Source organism: Papio anubis, chromosome 4, assembly GCF_008728515.1.
Source record: "Papio anubis isolate 15944 chromosome 4, Panubis1.0, whole genome shotgun sequence".
Classification (NCBI taxonomy): Eukaryota; Metazoa; Chordata; class Mammalia; order Primates; family Cercopithecidae; genus Papio; species Papio anubis.
In genome coordinates, this window is record NC_044979.1 from 9,575,246 (window position 1) to 9,593,721 (window position 18,476).

The following is an 18,476-nucleotide window of genomic DNA, read 5'->3' on the forward strand; positions in this document are numbered from 1 at the left end:
ACTAGAAAATCTAGAAGAAATAGATAAATTCCTGGACACATACACTCTCCCAAGACTAAACCAGGTAGAAGTTGAATCCCTGAATAGACCAATATCAGGCTCTGAAATTGAGGCAATAATTAATAGCCTACCAACCAAAAAAAGTCCAGGACCAGATGGATTCACAGCCGAATTTTACCAGAGGTACAAGGAGGAGCTGGTACCATTCCTTCTGAAACTATTCCAATCAATAGAAAAAGAGGGAATCCTCCCTAACTCATTTGATGAGGCCAACATCATCCTGATACCAAAGCCTGGCAGAGACACACACACACACAAAAAGAGAATTTTAGACCAATATCCCTGATGAACATCAATGCAAAAATCCTCAGTAAAATACTGGCAAACCGAATCCAGCAGCACATCAAAAAGCTTATCCACCATGATCAAGTGGGCTGCATCCCTGGGATGCAAGGCTGGTTCAACATACACAAATCAATGAACGTAATCTAGCATATAAACAGAACCAAAGACAAAAACCACGTAATTATCTCAATAGATGCAGAAAAGGCCTTTGACAAAATTCGACAGCCTTTCATGCTAAAAACTCTCAATAAATTCGGTATTGATGGAATGTATCTCAAAATAATAAGACCTATTTATGACAGACCCACAGCCAATATCATACTGAATGGGCAAAAACTGGAAACATCCCTTTGAAAACTGGCACAAGACAGGGATGCCCTCTCTCACCACTCCTATTCAACATAGTGTTGGAAGTTCTGGCTAGGGCAATAAGGCAATAGAAAGAAATAAAGGGTATTCAGTTAGGAAAAGAAGAAGTCAAATTGTCCCTGTTTGCAGATAACATGATTGCATATTTAGAAAACCCCATCAAAACCTCTTTAAGCTGATAAGCAACTTCAGCAAAGTCTCAGGATACAAAATCAATGTGCAAAAATCACGAGCATTCTTATACACCAATAGCATACAAACACAGAGCCAAACCATGAATGAACTCCCATTCACAATAGCTTCAAAGAGAATAAAATACCTATGAATCCAACTTACAAGGGATGTGAAGGACCTCTTCAAGGAGAACTACAAACCACTGCTCAGTGAAATAAAAGAGGACACAAACAAATGGAAGAACATACCATGCTCATGGACAGGAAGAATCAATATAGTGAAAATGGCCATACTGCCCAAGGTAATTTATAGATTCAATGCCATCCACATTAATGACTTTCTTCACAGAATTGGAAAGAACTGCTTTAAAGTTCATATGGAACCAAAAAAGAGCCCACATTGCCAAGACAATCCTAAGTCTAAAGAACAAAGCTGGAGGCATCACGCTGCCTGACTTCAAACTATACTACAAGGCTACAGTAACCAAAACAGCATGGTACTGGTACCAAAACAGAGATATAGACCAATGGAACAGCACAGAGTCCTCAGAAATAATACCATACATCTACAGCCATCTGATCTTTGACAAACCTGACAAAAACAAGAAATGGGGAAAGGATTCCCTAGTTAATAAATAGTGCTGGGAAAATTGGCTAGCCATAAGTAGAAAGTTGAAACTGGATCCTTTCCTTACTCCCTATATGAAAATCAACTCAAGATGGATTAGACACTTAAATGTTAGTCCTAAAACCATAAAAACCCTAGAAGAAAACCTAGGTAATACCATTCAGGACATAGGCATGGGCAAGGACTTCATGTCTAAAACACCAAAAGCAATGGCAACAAAAGCCAAAATTGACAAGTGGGATCTAATTAAACTAAAGAGCTTCTGCACAGCAAAAGAAACTACCATCAGAGTGAACAGGCAACCTACAGAATGGGAGAACATTTTTGCAATCTACTCATCTGACAAAGGGCTAATATCCAGAACCTACAAAGAACTCAGACAAATTTACAAGAAAAAACAAACAACCCCATCAAAAAGTGGGCAAAGGATATGAACAGACACTTCTCAAAAGAAGACATGCATACAGCCAACAGACACATGAAAAAATGCTCATCATCACTCGCCATCAGAGAAATGCAAATCAAAACCACAGTGAGATACCATCTCACACCAGTTAGAATGGCGATCATTAAAAAGTCAGGAAATAACAGGTGCTGGAGAGGATGTGGAGAAATAGGAACACTTTTACACTGTTGGTGGGACTGTAAACTAGTTCAACCATTGTGGAAAACAGTGTGGCGATTCCTCAAGGATCTAGAACTAGAAATACCATTTGACCCAGCCATCCCATTACTGGGAATATACCCAAAGGATTATAAGTCATGCTGCTATAAAGACACATGCACACGTATGTTTATTACGGCACTATTCACAATAGCAAAGACTTGGAATCAACCCAAATGTCCATCAGTGACAGACTGGATTAAGAAAATGTGGCACATATACACCATGGAATACTATGCAGCCATAAAAAAGAATGAGTTTGTGTCCTTTGTAGGGACATGGATGCAGCTGGAAACCATCATTCTCAGCAAACTATCACAAGAACAGAAAACCAAACACCGCATGTTCTCACTTATAGGTGGGAATTGAACAATGAGATCACTTGGACACAGGAAGGGGAACATCACACACCGGGGCCTCCTGTGGGGAGGGGCAGGGGGAAGGATAGCATTAGGAGATATACAAAATGTAAATGATGAGTTAATAGGTACAGCACACCAACATGGTACATGTATACATATATAACAAACCTGCATGTTGTGCATATGTACCCTAGAACTTAAAGTATAATTTTTAAAAAATGTGTGTGTGTATGTGTGTGTGTATATATATATATATATATAAAATAGAGTCATTTTTTGTGTCTTGTAATCTTTTTAGATTTAAGGTCTATTTTTTCTGGTATTAGTCTTGCCACCCCCTCTCTCTTTTGATTACTATTTGTATGGAATATCTTTTTGCATCCTTTCACTTTCAATCTATTTGTGTCTTTAGGTCTAAAGTGAGTCCTTTATAGACAGCATATAGATGGATCATGTTTTTGTGTCCACTCTTGGAATCTCTGCCTTTTGATTAGAGAGTTTAATCCATTTACATTTAAAGTAATTACTGATAAAGAGAAAACTACTTCTGTCATTTTGCTATTCGTCTTCTGCATGCCTTATAGCAGTTTTATCCCTCATTTCTGCATTACTGTTTTCCTTTCTGTAGTGAAATGTTTAAATTTCTTTCTCATATATATATATGTTGTTTTCAAGATTCTCTTTGTCTTGGGATGTTGAAAGTTGATTATAATGTGTCTCAGTGTGAGTCTTTTTAGTTTATCTTACTTGGAATTCATTGAGCTTCTTAGAGATATATATATGTATATATATGGTTTTTTTAATATGTACATATTATATAGCTATTTTCTTTGTGGCTTTCATGGGGATTACATTTAATATTATAACAATACAACACTCCAATTTGAATTCATGCCAACTTAACTTCAGTAACATACAAAAACTCTGGTTTGTTAACAGCTCCATCACTACCCCTTTCAGTTGCTGATGTCACAAAATCACATCTTTATATATCATATGCCCAAAAACATGAACTAATAATTCTCTTAAGTGCATTAGTCTCTTACATTATGTAAAAAAAAAAAAAAAAAAAAGTGGAGTTACAACTGTTGTTGCTATAACACTAACTTTAACAATTGCCCGTGTATTTACCTTTACTGAGATCTTTATTTTTTCATATGGCTTCATGTTACTGTCTAATGTTTGTATAAGGTGAGAGATGAGGATCCAGTTTCATTCTTCTACATGTGGCTTGCCGATTTTTTCACACCATTTTTTAAATAGGGTGTCCTTTTCCCTCAGTGTGGGTCTCTTTAGTTCATCTTACTTGGAATTCATTGAGCTACTTTGTTTGTTTGTTTGTTTTGTTTTGTTTTGTTTTCGTTTTTTGAGACAGGGTTTTGTTCTGTCACTCAGGCTGGAGTGCAGTGGCATGAGCTCAGCTCACTTTTTTGTTTTTATTAAATTACTGAGTATTCACATGTGTATTTTTGTCTCCCCACCATTTCCATGTCTAACAACTGGTACTACTATGTCCTATCATAACATTCCATACATACTTAAAACCAAACAAAGGGTGGAGTTCCATCTTTAAAAACTAAACAGGCATTTTGGACAACACATTCTTGGCAACGGAAACTGGACAACATTTATCAAACATGGTAGGGAAAGTTCTCACTCTGCATTATAAAAAAGCCAGACATCAACGGTTACAGAAATGAAATGAGATGAAAACTTTTTAATAAATCTTTTTTTTTTTTTTTTTTTTTTTGAGATGGAGTCTTGCTCTGTCGCCCAGGCTGGAGTGCAGTGACCGGATCTCAGCTCACTGCAAGCTCCCCCTCCCGGGTCTACACCATTCTCCTGCCTCAGCCTCCCGAGTAGCTGGGACTACAGGCGCCCACCACCTCGCCTGGCTAGTTTTTTGTATTTTTTAGTACAGACGGGGTTTCACCGTGTTAGCCAGGATGGTCTCGATCTCCTGACCTCGTGATTCGCCCATCTCAGCCCCCCAAAGTGCTGGGATTACAGGCTTGAGCCACCGCGCCCGGCCTAATAAATCGTTTAAAGTATTTTCTTAAAGAGACTTCCTCTACTGCCAGAGATCTTGAATAACCTCCTGGTCAGTCATCTAGAAGCAATTGTTCACATAACTGATGAGCTTGGCTTCCACTTTGGGAATAGAACTACCTTTTTCTATACTTGCTTGCATTTTTGCTTTAATGTCTTCTACAGAACTAGGTCCCTTTGGTGTTTCAGGAGATTTTTGCTGTTTTTTGAAGGATTCTTGTCCATTTGATCTTGGTGTTGATGGTGGTTTTGAGTCTTTTCCATTCTGATTTGACTTTTGTGCATTTTTGACTGGAGTATCTCATATAGATTTCTTCACTGGTGCTTTTTCTTCAGTTTCCTCATCATCAAAATCATCACCATCATCATCTTCATCAGCAGCAAGTTTTACTTTTTTCTGTGGAAGCTTGCTACCACCTCCAGGGGCAGACTGCTTTCCAGATATACTTAAGAGTTTCACATCCTCCTTCTCTTCATCTTCTGACTCTGCATCTTCCTCCACAGCTACTAAGTGGTGTCCACTAATATGCACTGGCCCTGAACCACACTTCAACTGTAAGACCACTGGTGGTGTTATTTCAAAGCCCCCAAGGGAAACCGTTGGCTGTACAGACATTTTCAAAGTTGCCAGTGTTACTGTAATTGGACTGCCTTCATAATTCATTGCTTCTGCTTCAACAGTGTCCAATTCATCCATTGCTCCAGCCCCTAAACTGATTGCTCTTAAAGATAACTGGTGCTCATTTTCATTATTATCCACCTTAAAGTGATCATCTTTGTTGGCCTTTAGTTCACAACTGAAAAGATAGTTCTGGGGCCTCAGAGGCCTCATCTCCATGTCCATGAATCTTCCATCAGGTGGTGGCACGCACTTAGGTGGGAGAGAAGGCGGATGGAGATAGACAACCACTGCTCAAGAGAACAGCTGCACAGGACGGAACCACACCAGGGCGATCTCAGCTCACTTTAACTTCTACCTCTTGGTTTCAAGCAATTCTCATGCCTCAGCCTCCTAAGTAGCTGGGATTACAGGCATGTGCCACCATGCCCACCTAATTTTTTTTTTTTTTTTTAGTAGAGGTTGACCAGGCTGGTCTCAAACTCCTGACCTCAAGTGATGCAGCCACCTCAGCCTTCCAAAGCACTGGGATTACGTACATGAGCCACTGTGCCCAGCTGAGCTTGTTAGATTTTTATATTTATGTATTTCATCAATGTTGGGTAGTTTTCAACTATTATTTCTTCAAATATTCTCTCTCCCCCATTTTCTCTCCCTTCCTCTTCTGGGATTCTCACAGTGCATATGTTGGTCCACTTGTGGCGTCCCATGGGTCCCTTAGGCTCTGTTCGCTTTTCTTCAGTCTTTTTTCTTTCTGTTCCTCTATATTAATTACCTTATCTTCTGTGTTTGCCATACTTTTGTCTTTCCATGTTTTATGATGGATAGTTTTTCCTCTCAGTGTTTTAGTTCACTGATTTTCTCATTGGCTTAATCTATTTATTAAGAAGAGCATAGATCTATTCATTGAGTTTTTAATTTTAGTTATTGTATTTTTAGACATAAAATTTATATTTTGTCTTCTTTTTAAATCTCCTAAGTTACTTTTCATGCTTTAAATTTCCTATTGAAATTTTCAAGGTTGGCTTTTATCTCCTTGAACACAGTAAGCATTGTTATTTTATAGCGTTTCTGGTAGTTCTAATATCCAAAGTCCTCTTGTTTAGTTCTGTGGTCTGTTATTTTTATTGATTCTCATTCATAGCTTTTTGCTTCCCTGTGTATATGGTGATCTTTGACTGTATGCTAAAATTTTATTTGTAGAACTAATCTAAGGCCAGGGATAATAATATCCTCCTTTATTTGCTTTTTCCAAGTAAATAAATTATATTAAGGTGTCCTGAACAATCTTAATATAATTTCGAGATCTGAGTTTTCCTGAGCCATTCAAAAGTTTAAAAGCCTAGCCACAAAGTCTTACAGTGACTGAATTTCTTTCCATTTACTCTTATCCCTTGAGCTCCTAGTCTGAAGCCAGAGTTGGTGTCATCAATGTCTATACTCTAGTTGGGCCCAGAATTCTGACTTCTATCTCCCTAGTTTTGAGAGGCTCCCAAAAGCTCCAGTCAGGTTCTCAGCTGCCTCTTCTGAACTGAGAAATACACTCAGGGCCAAAGCAGCTTTTAGTATGGAAATTTAAATTTCTGCTTCCCGTCCTTTCCAAATCTACATCTGGTATTTCCTATGTTAGTTATTTGATACTTTTAATGAGATGTTTTTCATATTTTCTGAATTTTTATTTGTCCTCATATAAAAGATTATTTCAAATTTCTTTGCTCATCAAGGAAAGTAGAGAATCCTCTGAAGATTTGTTATAGCCATTTATGTCTTAAAGATTTTATCTGAATTTTTAAGTTTAATATAAAGTATTAAACTTCTAGGTATTCTCATCAAGGAAATACTGACCCAGGGTAAGAAATAAGAAGTGTTAGGAGAGAAGAAGGGAGAATTAGGTGGCCAGAGTCTGTGGTAGAGACAGCACCCTCAAGAAATTCCCAGACAGAGAAAAGAGACAACTTTTGACAGGGTTTTCAAATCATTATAGTTGCCTCTGGGAAGTAGGAAGCCGCATATATTTCCTTCATACTTCACAGAAAGTAGTAGCAAGATCAAAGAGAGAGTCTGTGCTTTCTTTCTGGCGATTACGGTGAGGTTGAGGAAATGAGATACCGAGAAAGAGTGAGGTCCACATATAGACCATAAGAGGCAAGAGACCCAGAAGTGGGGCTTGTCTGGGCTAACTTGGTCAGCCTCTTCAATCAAATGTGACCCTAGCAGTTATTATATTATCTGGGTGATGACCAGGGGAGGATTGTTAGACCCCCGTCCTGATCCAGACACTAAATTTTATCATGAAATAAAGCACACTAATGGTCGCATGTGGGGAAAAGGGGCAGAAATCTCAGCACTACTTCCGTCATTAAAAATGGGAGGGGGCACCTGGATTTGAACCAGGGACCTCTTGATCTGCAGTCAAATGCTCTACCCCTGAGCTATACCCCCAGGCCTGACTCTATGTCTTAATTTCACCTTTACAACTGTGTAGCTGATGGCTGTTTCTGGACTCACAGTCATGTTCCTGAGGGGTGTGGGGAGCCTGCCCATGAAAGCCAGGCCCTCACTGCCATCACTCGCTCCCTGGTCTACCTGTGAACACCTACTGACCAGATTTCATGTGCCAGGCATATCCTTACCTCTGCCACCCCTATTCCATCTGCCCTGCAGTGGGCAGTCACTGGCTGTCCCAGCTTAACAGAGAAGCCTGGTTTCCCTCCTGCCTTCCTGCACTAGGGTGCTGAGGAGCGGAGAAGTCTCTGCATAGATAGACTAGCAGGTGTGAAATGAGACCTGGCCACAACCTCAAACCCTGAGACACAAGATGACCTATTGTCCCCCTTTCTACTGCATGAGTCAGATTGTGGGGTTGATCCCCCATATTAGGCTAAATATCGTGGAGAAGTAAGGTGAACAGCTTCAGAATCCTTTTCAAGAAGAAAATTGATTGGGGTGCTGGGGAAACACTGTGGTCAGCAGCTGTGAGCCATGCAAGGTATGGAGGCTGGGTTTTAAGACTCATTTCAGAGGGCGGGTGGCTCTGCATGGGCAGCAAGAATAGGGAGACAGCAGGGGTGGGAGCTTCCTCCCATCCGAACAGCTGGGTCCTGCATGGTGGGCAGAGCCAAGAGAGACCCCACCACCACTGGTAGACAAGCCAAAAAAGGCTTTAACTCACCTATCAACCCTTCCCAATGCCTCACCCCATCCATCTTCTCTCCCATAGATACAGTCTCCAATAAAGTCCACGAAGCTCACAAGGACTTTGGGTAAGTAGTGAATTTGTCCAGAAATACTGCGGAGGGTCCCCAACACCCATGGGCTGCTTGTACCAAGTTTGCCTGTCTCTCTGAAGTAATGTCATATTTACCATGCTTTTTTGTTTTCTCAAGGCCACTTCAACATGCCAGAATTAGGCCGGGCGTGGTGGCTCAAGCCTGTAATCCCAGCACTTTGGGAGGCCGAGGCGGGCAGATCACAAGGTCAGGAGATCGAGACCATCCTGGCTAACGCGGTGAAACCCCGTCTCTACTAAAAACTACAAAAAACTAGCTGGGCGAGGTGACGGGCGCCTGTAGTCCCAGCTACTCGGGAGGCTGAGGCAGGAGAATGGCGTAAACCCAGGAGGTGGAGCTTGCAGTGAGCTAAGATCTGGCCACTGCACTCCAGCCTGGGTGACAGCGCAAGACTCCGTCTCAAAAAAAAAAAAAAAAATGCCAGAATTGACCGTAGCCTCCCTCTGTTGGCCCAAGGTCGTGATATTTTCAGCCAGCCAGCTCTGCTGAAGGAGCTGAAACTGGCCCCTTAGCTGAGTGTCCTGGGCCCCAACCCCTGCCTAGATGGAACCTCTCCCTCAACAGCCTTGCATGGGCACATTTCCCCTGGCAGTGAGGCCACTGGCTGACTCCTCCCCACACCTAAACCTGCAGCCCTCACTCTCCACTATGTCATCTCTTCCCACCCCTTATAACACTGAGTGGAGACTTATTGGAGTAACTCAGCCAGGAAATGGGCCTAAGGGCATGAAGTAGCCAAGGGTCTGTGCCTCAGGCTCTATGGGACAGGAGCAGGGAAGGAGCTAACATCAGCCCAGGCTGGGAAGACAAGGGAAGGTCACTTTTGTTAAAGGCCTTGTACCTTGATACATTTTGATTCACTACTACATTAAGTTTGGACATTTAGGTTATTTCCAATTATTTACTATTTGGAGGAGTGTTGTGATGAACAATGAATTTGTCAAAGGGTCTTGCTATTGATGCTCTGCCACGTCTCTGTTCAGCAGTGGCCAGATGTGTGCTGAGAAGTAAGGCAGGAACTAGAACAATTTACTTGAGTCCTGCCAGATAATATCTGCACATCATCACACTTGGCCCTGGACTTAGAGGACCTTTACCATTCAAAGAGGAGAGTGCAAGCCTGTTGGAGCTGCATATGCAGGACTGCAAAAACATGAGAGGCCAAGTAAACAGGGAGAGAGAATTGCCCCCGGCACTGGCAAAATATTAACAAATATAGGCCATTAATAAGCTCAATGAAGGCTGTTTCCTTGGATCAGGTGAAAGGAAAGCTGGATTGGAATGGGAGCAAGGATGTGAAGTCGGTGAGAAGAGTTGATTGATTTGAGTGGTTTTTCAGGAAAACAATAGCAGAAAAACTGAGCAGGAACTGGAGGGTCATGGAATCAAGAGAAACTTTTAAAAGATGAATGATAGTAATGCATGTTATATGCTTATGATAATAATACCGTAGAGAGGGAGCAAATGATACAGGAGAGTGAAGACATCATCATGGTGTGGTCCTTAAGGAAGCAAGGGGTGGAATTTAATTCACAAGTAATAGGTTGGCCTTGGGTAAGAATGGGAACCCTTCTTATAACAGAGGGAAAGGCAAATTATATGAATACAGATGGAGACTGTTTGGTTGGAGTTGATAGAAGAAAGATGGAAGTGATTCTCATCTTATTGCCTTTATTTTCTGATTATTGAAGATATTTGTCAACTTAAGTAACAGAAAGTGAGACTTTGTAAAAGAAAATGATGTTTATTTGGGAGTAAGTATTGCAATGGGAATACGTGTGCCATAGTAAACTATTTGCATATTCAAGGAGGTAAAGGAAGACAAAGGTTATTAAAGGAAAAGTGAGGATTATATAATTATTTTGAGATAATTCTTGGCTACAAGGATAAATAACAAAAGCAGCACCAGTGCAAGACTGGACAGGCAGTAACTGAACAGATGTCCCTGTAGAAGCATTTTTGTGTGTGTAAGTTTGCAATGGCCTTTGTGCAAAGTTATGGGTTTTGCAGAGTCTTTTGTGATAGTTCTTGTTATCAGGCATTCATGCATAAGAACCCTCCCTTTCGCTGGGCATGGTGGTTCACACCTGTAATCCCAGCACTTTGGAAGGACAAGGCAAGAGGATCACTTAAGCCCAGGAGTTCAAGACTAGGCTGTGCAATATAGTGAGACCTTGTCTCTAGAAAATATTTTTAAAATTAACTAGATGTGGTGGCATGTGCCGGTAGTTCCAGCTACTTGGAAAGCTAAGGCAAGAGGATTGCTTGAGCCTGGGAGGCACAGGTTGCTGTGAGTCAAAACTGCACCACTGCATTCCAGACTGGGCAACAGAGTGAGACAAAATCTCAAAATTTTTAAAAAAAAGAACCCTCCCTTCCTTTTTATGGCCTTCTCCAGCTCTATTTGTCAGTGTTTATTTATTTATGTATTTATTTAGAGATGGAGTCTCACTCTGTCACCTAGACTGGAGTACAGTGGTGTGATCTCGGCTCACCGCAACCTCCACTTCCTGGGTTTAAGAGATTCTCCTGCCTTAGCCTCCCGAGTAGTTAGGACTACAGGCGTGTGCCACCATACATGGCTAATTTTTTGTATTTTTAGTAGAGATGGGGTTTCTCTGTGTTAGCCAGGATGGTCTTGATCTTCTGACCTCGTGATCTGCCCACCTCGGCCTCCCAAAGTGCTGGAATTACAGGCATGAGCCATCGCACCTGGCCTGTCAGAGTTTTTAATACAAGTAGCTCCATTTTGATTCTGACAACTTCCACCTTTCCCCCTTTTGATCAAGGTCTTTCTCTAAAAGCATTGCTGATCAAATCACTCCGTAGTTAGGATTTTGTTCCTTGGTGCTGAGATGGACCTGTTCCAAATTGCTGCTCTGGTCCCATTTTGGAGGGAAATGATTGGCCACAGTGGTGTGAGCCACTGTGCCTGGCCTAAAGATTTTTATTTAGTTAATTGATATTAAAATTATTAGAAGTCTGTATTTAAGTGTACTTGTTAGCATCTCATCCATGAATCTGATTCCAAATGCTTTTAGAGAACAATCAAAACAATAACAGTGGATGACAAAAACTTAAAATAATCATGTTTAAAAATCTGATGTAAGTTCATTATCATCAGCAATTGACACAGAAATTTGGTTATTTTTGTGGCATACAACATAACCCAAATTATGTCTAGTGACATTATATCTTTAGGAGTTTAATACAATTTTGGAACATTCAGGTCAATAACATATGACAAATGTGGCTGGGTGTGGTGACTCACACCTGTAACCCCAGCACTTTGGGAGGCCAAGGTGGGTGAATTAACTGAGGTCAGGAGTTTGAGACCAGCCTGGCCAACACAGTGAAACCCTGTCTCTAAAAAAAATACAAAAATCAGCCAGGTGTGGCAACACACACCTGTAATCCCAGCTACTCGGGAGGCTGAGGCAGAAGAATCCCTTGAACCCAGGAGGCAGAGGTTGCAGTGAGCTGAGATCACACCACTGCACTCCAGCCTGGGCAACAGAGTGAGACTCCATCTCAAAATATAAAAATTAAAATAACATATCACAAATGTGACTGAAAAAAATCTAGCGTCACTTATCATCTGGCAATGCATCCCATATAATTTGCCAAACTAGCCTAATCATTTACTATCTCTATAAAATGAGAGATACATCTTTTGATGCTCTCCTGGGGCTCAACTGGAAAAATCACAAAGCAAATTCCAGGTCAGAAAGACTTAATTTAGAATTTTTATACTGGGGAAGCCTGTCAAAGATGCCAAAAGTTTTTAAACACCTGATTAAAACAGGATCACAGGTCACTGTGAAATAATAGTCATTCATTTAACCATAGTGATAGTTAAAAAAATTCAAAAGCAATACAGAAAGTTACATGGATTTTTTTTGTAGCCTTAAAGCTTTCAAAGCTCAGTTTTCCTAAGTAATCAAAAACCTAATAAAGACAACATAGAAAATCATCTTGATAAAAGGTAAAATCTTTGTTTCTTAGAACAGTTACCAAAAAGATAAGACAAACATCCTGCAGTGTGATTGCTTATTCTTACAGGAAGCTCACTTATATAACATGGAAGTTGAACCTGATGAAAAAGTTCTTTAAACTTAAAAACACACAGAAAGATTGTGTGTCCAAGGTTATGAGTGTACAACACATTATAGAGGAATGTAAACAAAAAACTAGTACCCTGAGCAGCAGAATGCATGGCTCTTGGTAAAAGCATGGGAAGTTCCTGGTTACATGAAACAATTCAGAAACATCAAGAAATCAAGTTATATTAAACAAAAACATTTCTCTTCTAGACCTTCAAGATAAGCATTTCAGTGTCAGGCCATACCAGCAGAGTTAGAACTAGAGGACTGAGCTGATGAAAAAGTTAAAATTATCACCCCAGCCAGGCAAAACGATGAATATATTATTTTCAAATCACCTGCAGGGAGACACAGCCAAAGTTCAACTTGTGAGATATGAATCTGGGAAGTTGAATTTCTAAGATATGTACCTTGAGGTAGAGGAAAACTCTACCTCAAGAAATAAAATTACCATTCTAAATGATGAAGACAACATTTTCAACTGAAACTAGGGAAATTAAATACATCTCAGGATGAAATGTGACATAAATAGAAACTGTAAAACAGGAAGAGTCTGCAGTTTAGAATATGGCTGTTAAACATTTCATAATTAAAATCAAAACTTCTTATAATTTTACTTCAAGAAAACCTTGTTCTAACATAAGGGACCACATTTTTAGTTTTATATTAGCATATTTTTAACATAAAACCTCAATGTTTAGAAATAATTTTAATAATTGCCTTCTAATTATAGCCTACTTGATCACACACAAAAAAGTTCTTTCATAAATGCATCCTTCATAAATCTTTCACAACTTGCACAGACCTTCCATGACATGCTTAGACTTTCTGCTTTGTCCTATACTTTTTCTTTCCCAAATAAGAAGTCATTTTACTTTAGGCCAAAAATGTACCACACAAGATTATTTCTCATATAAAATTATTCTCTTTTCTTTTTAACCTTCCTTACCAAAAATACAGCTCCATATCTATTAGTTTCTTCATATCTCTCTTCTACTTACTGGTTATTTCTATATTGTTTCTGTTTCATTCCTAAACACACATCTCGAAACAGCCTTTAAATAATCTCTGAATTGGACAAAATTACTGGTTTTTCTCAATAAAGAACACATTTTTAAAGCCTTTCTTCTAATTTTTCTCATCAAAACACATGATTTTTGTGTATTTTGTAGACAGAATCATATATATTAATTAGTATTTTTAACTATTAGTAACCTTAAATTCTAGTGAAAACCTAGGAAGGAAAAAATTTTGAACTGCCTGTCACGTATTAGTATTTTATAGATTGAGAACCATGTTATAATTGTTAGAAATATGTTTTCCCATAACATAATTTTTATTTTGTATTAGTAGACCCAAATGTATTTAGTCTTCCTATAAAATTTAAGAAGCCAAGAATAAGCTTATATTTATGTTTAGCAATTTATGTTTTAGTATTTTGTCTTATTTAAAAATAACCCAGACATTTAGTATCACTTAATTTAACATACATAATGTTAAGATTTCAAATTGCATGAAAAGTTTAATAAATGTGAATCCCATTTATATTGATTTAAACAATTATACCCAGATTATTTATGAAAACTAAAATAGTAGAAAAAACTAGTAATTATTTTAAGTTATTTCCCTTTTAGCCCTTTTCTGTAGCCTGTGAATATCAGGTATTCACCTGAGTAACAACCTTAACTTTGAATATGTGGATATTTTGCCAATACCTCAGAAGATACAACTGGTTTCACTAAATCAACAATGTTAAATTCATCTTATTTATCAAAGAGTTACAAAAACAAAGATTATTCTGTTTGGGGGCAGGGCTTCTAGTTTTATTACCTTAAACCATTTAGCAGAGGCAAATATAATCCCATTTGGCCAGGCCAGGCACAGTGGTTCACGCCTGTAATCCTACCACTTTGGGAGGCTGAGGCAGCTGGATCACCTGAGGTCAGGAGTTCAAGACCAGCCTGGCCAATATGGCAAAATCCTGTCTCTACTAAAACTACAAAAATTAGCTGGGTATGGTGGCGGACACCTGTAATCCCAGCTACTCAGAACACTGAGGCAGGAGAACTGCTTGAACCTGGGAGGCAGAGGTTGCAGTGAGGCAAGATCATGCCACTGCACTCCAGCCTAGGCAACAGAGTAAGACACTGTCTAAAAAACTAATAACAAAATAATCTTATCTGGCCAGCAAACCCAGGCAAAAGTATATGCTGACCATTTTGAAGGCATTTCTATTTTTATCAACAAATTAAAACTAGCTTATTTATCAAAGATTTATGTAAGTCACATAAACTAACAGGTATTTGGGTTAATTATTATATATTTTCTGTGACTGCTCATTTAATTGCTTTGCCCCTGTGTGGTAAAGCAATTTTTATGCTGGATGGAGACACTTTCCTTATATTATTACTCTGAGCTCAAGGTGTTGACTTGTTTGATCTGGTAGCCTAACTTTTATAAATATTTATTTAGTTATTTTCCTTTAGAATGTCAATCCTTTAATTAATTGTTCCATCACCTTGAGCAGTTGTTAGTTGGGCAAACCTAAATTTTCATTTCCAAAAGGTATCTAGGTTGTTAGTTGCCATGGAGGTATTGTAATATGTAAAGCTATTAATTTGAAAGCCCTTTAAGACTCCTTTTTAAATAATCTTGGCTGGGGGCTGGACATGGTGGCTCATACCTGTAATCCCAGCTGTGGGAGGCCGAGGCAGGAGGATAGCTTGAGGTCAGGAGTCCAAGACCATCCTGGGTAACATAGTGAGGACCCTGTCTCTACAAAGAAACAACAAAATTAGCTGGGTGTGATTGTACTCACCTGTGGTTCTAGCTACTCAAGAGGCAGGAGGATCACTTAATCCCAGGAGTTGGAGGCTGCAGTGAGCTATGATCATGCCATTGCACTCAAGCCTAGGTGACAGAGTGAGACCCTATCTTTATATATATATATATAAAGATATATATATACACACACACACACACACACACACACACACACACCCCTATCTATCTATCTATCTATCTAGAGAGAGAGAGAGAGAGAGAGAGAGAGAGAGAGAGAGACAGAGGCTGGAATGCCATAACCAGTGAATTCATCCTAATGCCAAGAGAAGTCATCAGAGTCAAAAAAAAAAAAGCAGAAAAAAGTAGAGTGAGAACTTGGAAGGCTCAACCCTATAGTTGGTTGCAGTTTTCTTAGAGACTGTGAATAATGACCATTTGTGCTCTAAATTTTTATTGGTGTAATTTGCCCATTTTAAAATGTGCATGAGAATAAGCTATAATACAGCTGACTGGAATCCCAAAGGAAGGTTTTTGTGGTATGCCTTTAGAATTTGATAATCGCATTCCATTTCTTGTTAATCTCTCAAGGGCAAAAAAAAAAAATCATAGAAATCCTGTCAAAGAATGTCAGTAATTTGAACTGGCGTGATAGATAGCAGTGACCACCTAGTAGCTTTTAATTGGTCATCTTATGTTCACCATTTAGAATGTTTTTTTTTTTTCTCTCAGAACATGTTCAGAAACAAACAAGGGAGAAAAGAGCCAAATCACTTACGGATACACGTGACCTAACCAAAATGAAACCAAAAGTAAGAGTGCTCATAAAAATTTTAAGCCAGGTATGCAGACTGACATGGTTTGGATCTGTGTCCCCACTCAAATCTCATGTCAAATTGTAATCCCCAATGTTGGAGCAGGGCCTAGTGGGAGGCAATTGGATCATGGGGGTGGTTTCTCATGAATGGTTTAGCACCATCCCCTCGGTGCTGTTCTCGTGATAGTGAGTGAGTAAGTGAGTTCTCTTGAGAACTGGTAATTTAAAAGTGTGTAGCACCTCCCCCACCTGGCTTGCTCCTGCTCCAGCCACATAAGAAGTACCTGCTTCCCCTTCACCTTCCATCATTGTTGAAAGTTCCCTGAGGCCTCCCCAGAAGCCAAGCAGATGCCAGCATCATGCTTCCAGTACAGCTTGAAGAACTGTGAGCCAATCAAACCTCTTTTCTTTTTAAATTCTTCAGTCACAGGTATTTCTTTATAGCAATGCAAGAACAGACTAATGTACAGACCAAACAAAATGTTAAACCAGGCATGGAAAACCAGACAGAACATAAATTCTGTAGAAACCAGAGTACTGAAACCAGAAGAACATTGTCCTTATACTAGAAATGGTTTGCCAGAAAAACAAAGTCTTCTGTCATCCCAGGAGAGATGCAAAGTTCTCTATTGAGGAGGCCTTATAGCCAAATCAGAACATGAATAAAATAAAAAAGAACTCACCAAAGAAAGGGAGTCCAAAAACTCAAGAGGAGATTCACCAGGGCAGAAAAGGTAACTGACAGAAGCAGAGTGCAAAGAGCTCAGGTGGTACCACACTTGATTCTGGAGCCACCAACCCATTGAAGCTGAGCTCACTTCAGTCCCACTCCTGAGACACCATTTTGTCAAACTAAGAAATACAGAGGGAGACTCTAAAAAGTATGCTTATTTGGAAATAGAGCATTGCAATGGGAATATGTGTGCCCTAGTAACTATGTGTGTATTCATGGTAGCAAAGAAAGACAAAAGTTTTTAATGAAAAAAGTGAGAATTATATAATTGCTTTGAGACAATTATCCTTGACACTAAGGATCAATAATAAGAGGGTGCCAGTCCAAGGTTAGCAGTTTCTGGACAGATGTTCTCACAGAAGTATATTTTGTGTGTGTAAGGTTGCAATGACCTTTGTGGAACCTTGTGGGTTTTGCAGTCTTCTGTGATAGTCCTTGTTATCAGGCACTGGTGCAGAGAACCCTCTCTTCATGACCTTCCCCAACTCTATTTGTAAGTGTTTTTTAACACAAGTGATTCCATTTTGATTCTGACAACTTTTGCATATTCAACTACAATAGAAGATGATAAGGGCATGTCGAGGATTTGAGAAGAGAATAAAAGAGGTAAAAGAGCCATCTCGGGAGGTGATAAGGCAAGTGTATTACATAAACTAACAAGCTTGCCTGGCAATGTTAAGTGCCAAGTAGCGGTCACAGGTGAGTCTAATCAACATAGTTGTATGACTTTTCCCCAGCAATGATCTGCTGTCTCAGATTCCTGGGATCTATAGAATGGCTGCAGCTGGTGCACTGTTCCAAGGAGGGAGGAGGGAGAATGGCCACTTCCATGCATCCAGAAGGGTACTTGCCACCCTGCTATGAGCTGCTGTTGAGACTGGGATGCAAGCACACTGCACTCCCCACAGCTTCTTGCTCACACTGCTTGTCTGGGTGGTGCCCCATTCTCTCTCTGGTCCTAGGCCCAAGATGCCATTTTGAGGGTTTAACACTGGGTTGGGCCCCACCTTCAGCCTGAATTTAAACTGATGTGGCCATGGCCACTGCCCAGTTGAGGGATAAGGAAGCCAGACTCTCCTATGCATACCTATAACAATATCCGGTGCCCTGCCACAGACTTCTGTGAGACTGACAGTCCAGCAAACCACACTCCCCACAGCTTTTTCCCATGATTTCCTGAGAGGGGCTCCACCTGCTCCAGTCACAAGCTCACAGCTGGCACCATTTTGAGAAAGAGACATTATTTGGCAACGTGGCAGCAGTGGCCATAACAGGCATTTTAGTCTCAGCTAGACATTGGAGCACTTGCTTTGGAATGGGGGAAAAGCCCTCCACAGCCAGAATTGAGCAACAAATATGGAGGTGCACAGCAGTAGGTGCGGGAATTAGGCTCTCTCCTGCTGCAGGCTGCAGCAGGAGAGCGGCTGAAGCCAAGGTTTCTCCTGGATGGCAACACAGGGGCAGTTTTGTGACCTGGAACCAGTCTGCGTGTGTGAGTGCTGGGTGCCCCAGCCTACTCTCTTGGTCAGTTGGGGGGTGCCCC

General features: G+C 40.1%; 1 non-coding gene and 1 pseudogene across 2 annotated transcripts; both read right to left on the reverse strand.

The window, feature by feature from the left end:
- Positions 1 to 4,516: 4,516 nt before the first annotated feature.
- On the reverse strand, positions 4,517 to 5,617 carry LOC103883340 (annotated as a pseudogene). The gene has a single exon (XR_001900384.3). The product of XR_001900384.3 is annotated as a nucleophosmin pseudogene (transcript).
- Positions 5,618 to 7,579: 1,962 nt separating this feature from the next.
- Positions 7,580 to 7,651, reverse strand: TRNAC-GCA. Its single transcript has one exon. It is a non-coding gene; the product is annotated as a tRNA-Cys (tRNA).
- Positions 7,652 to 18,476: the final 10,825 nt, after the last annotated feature.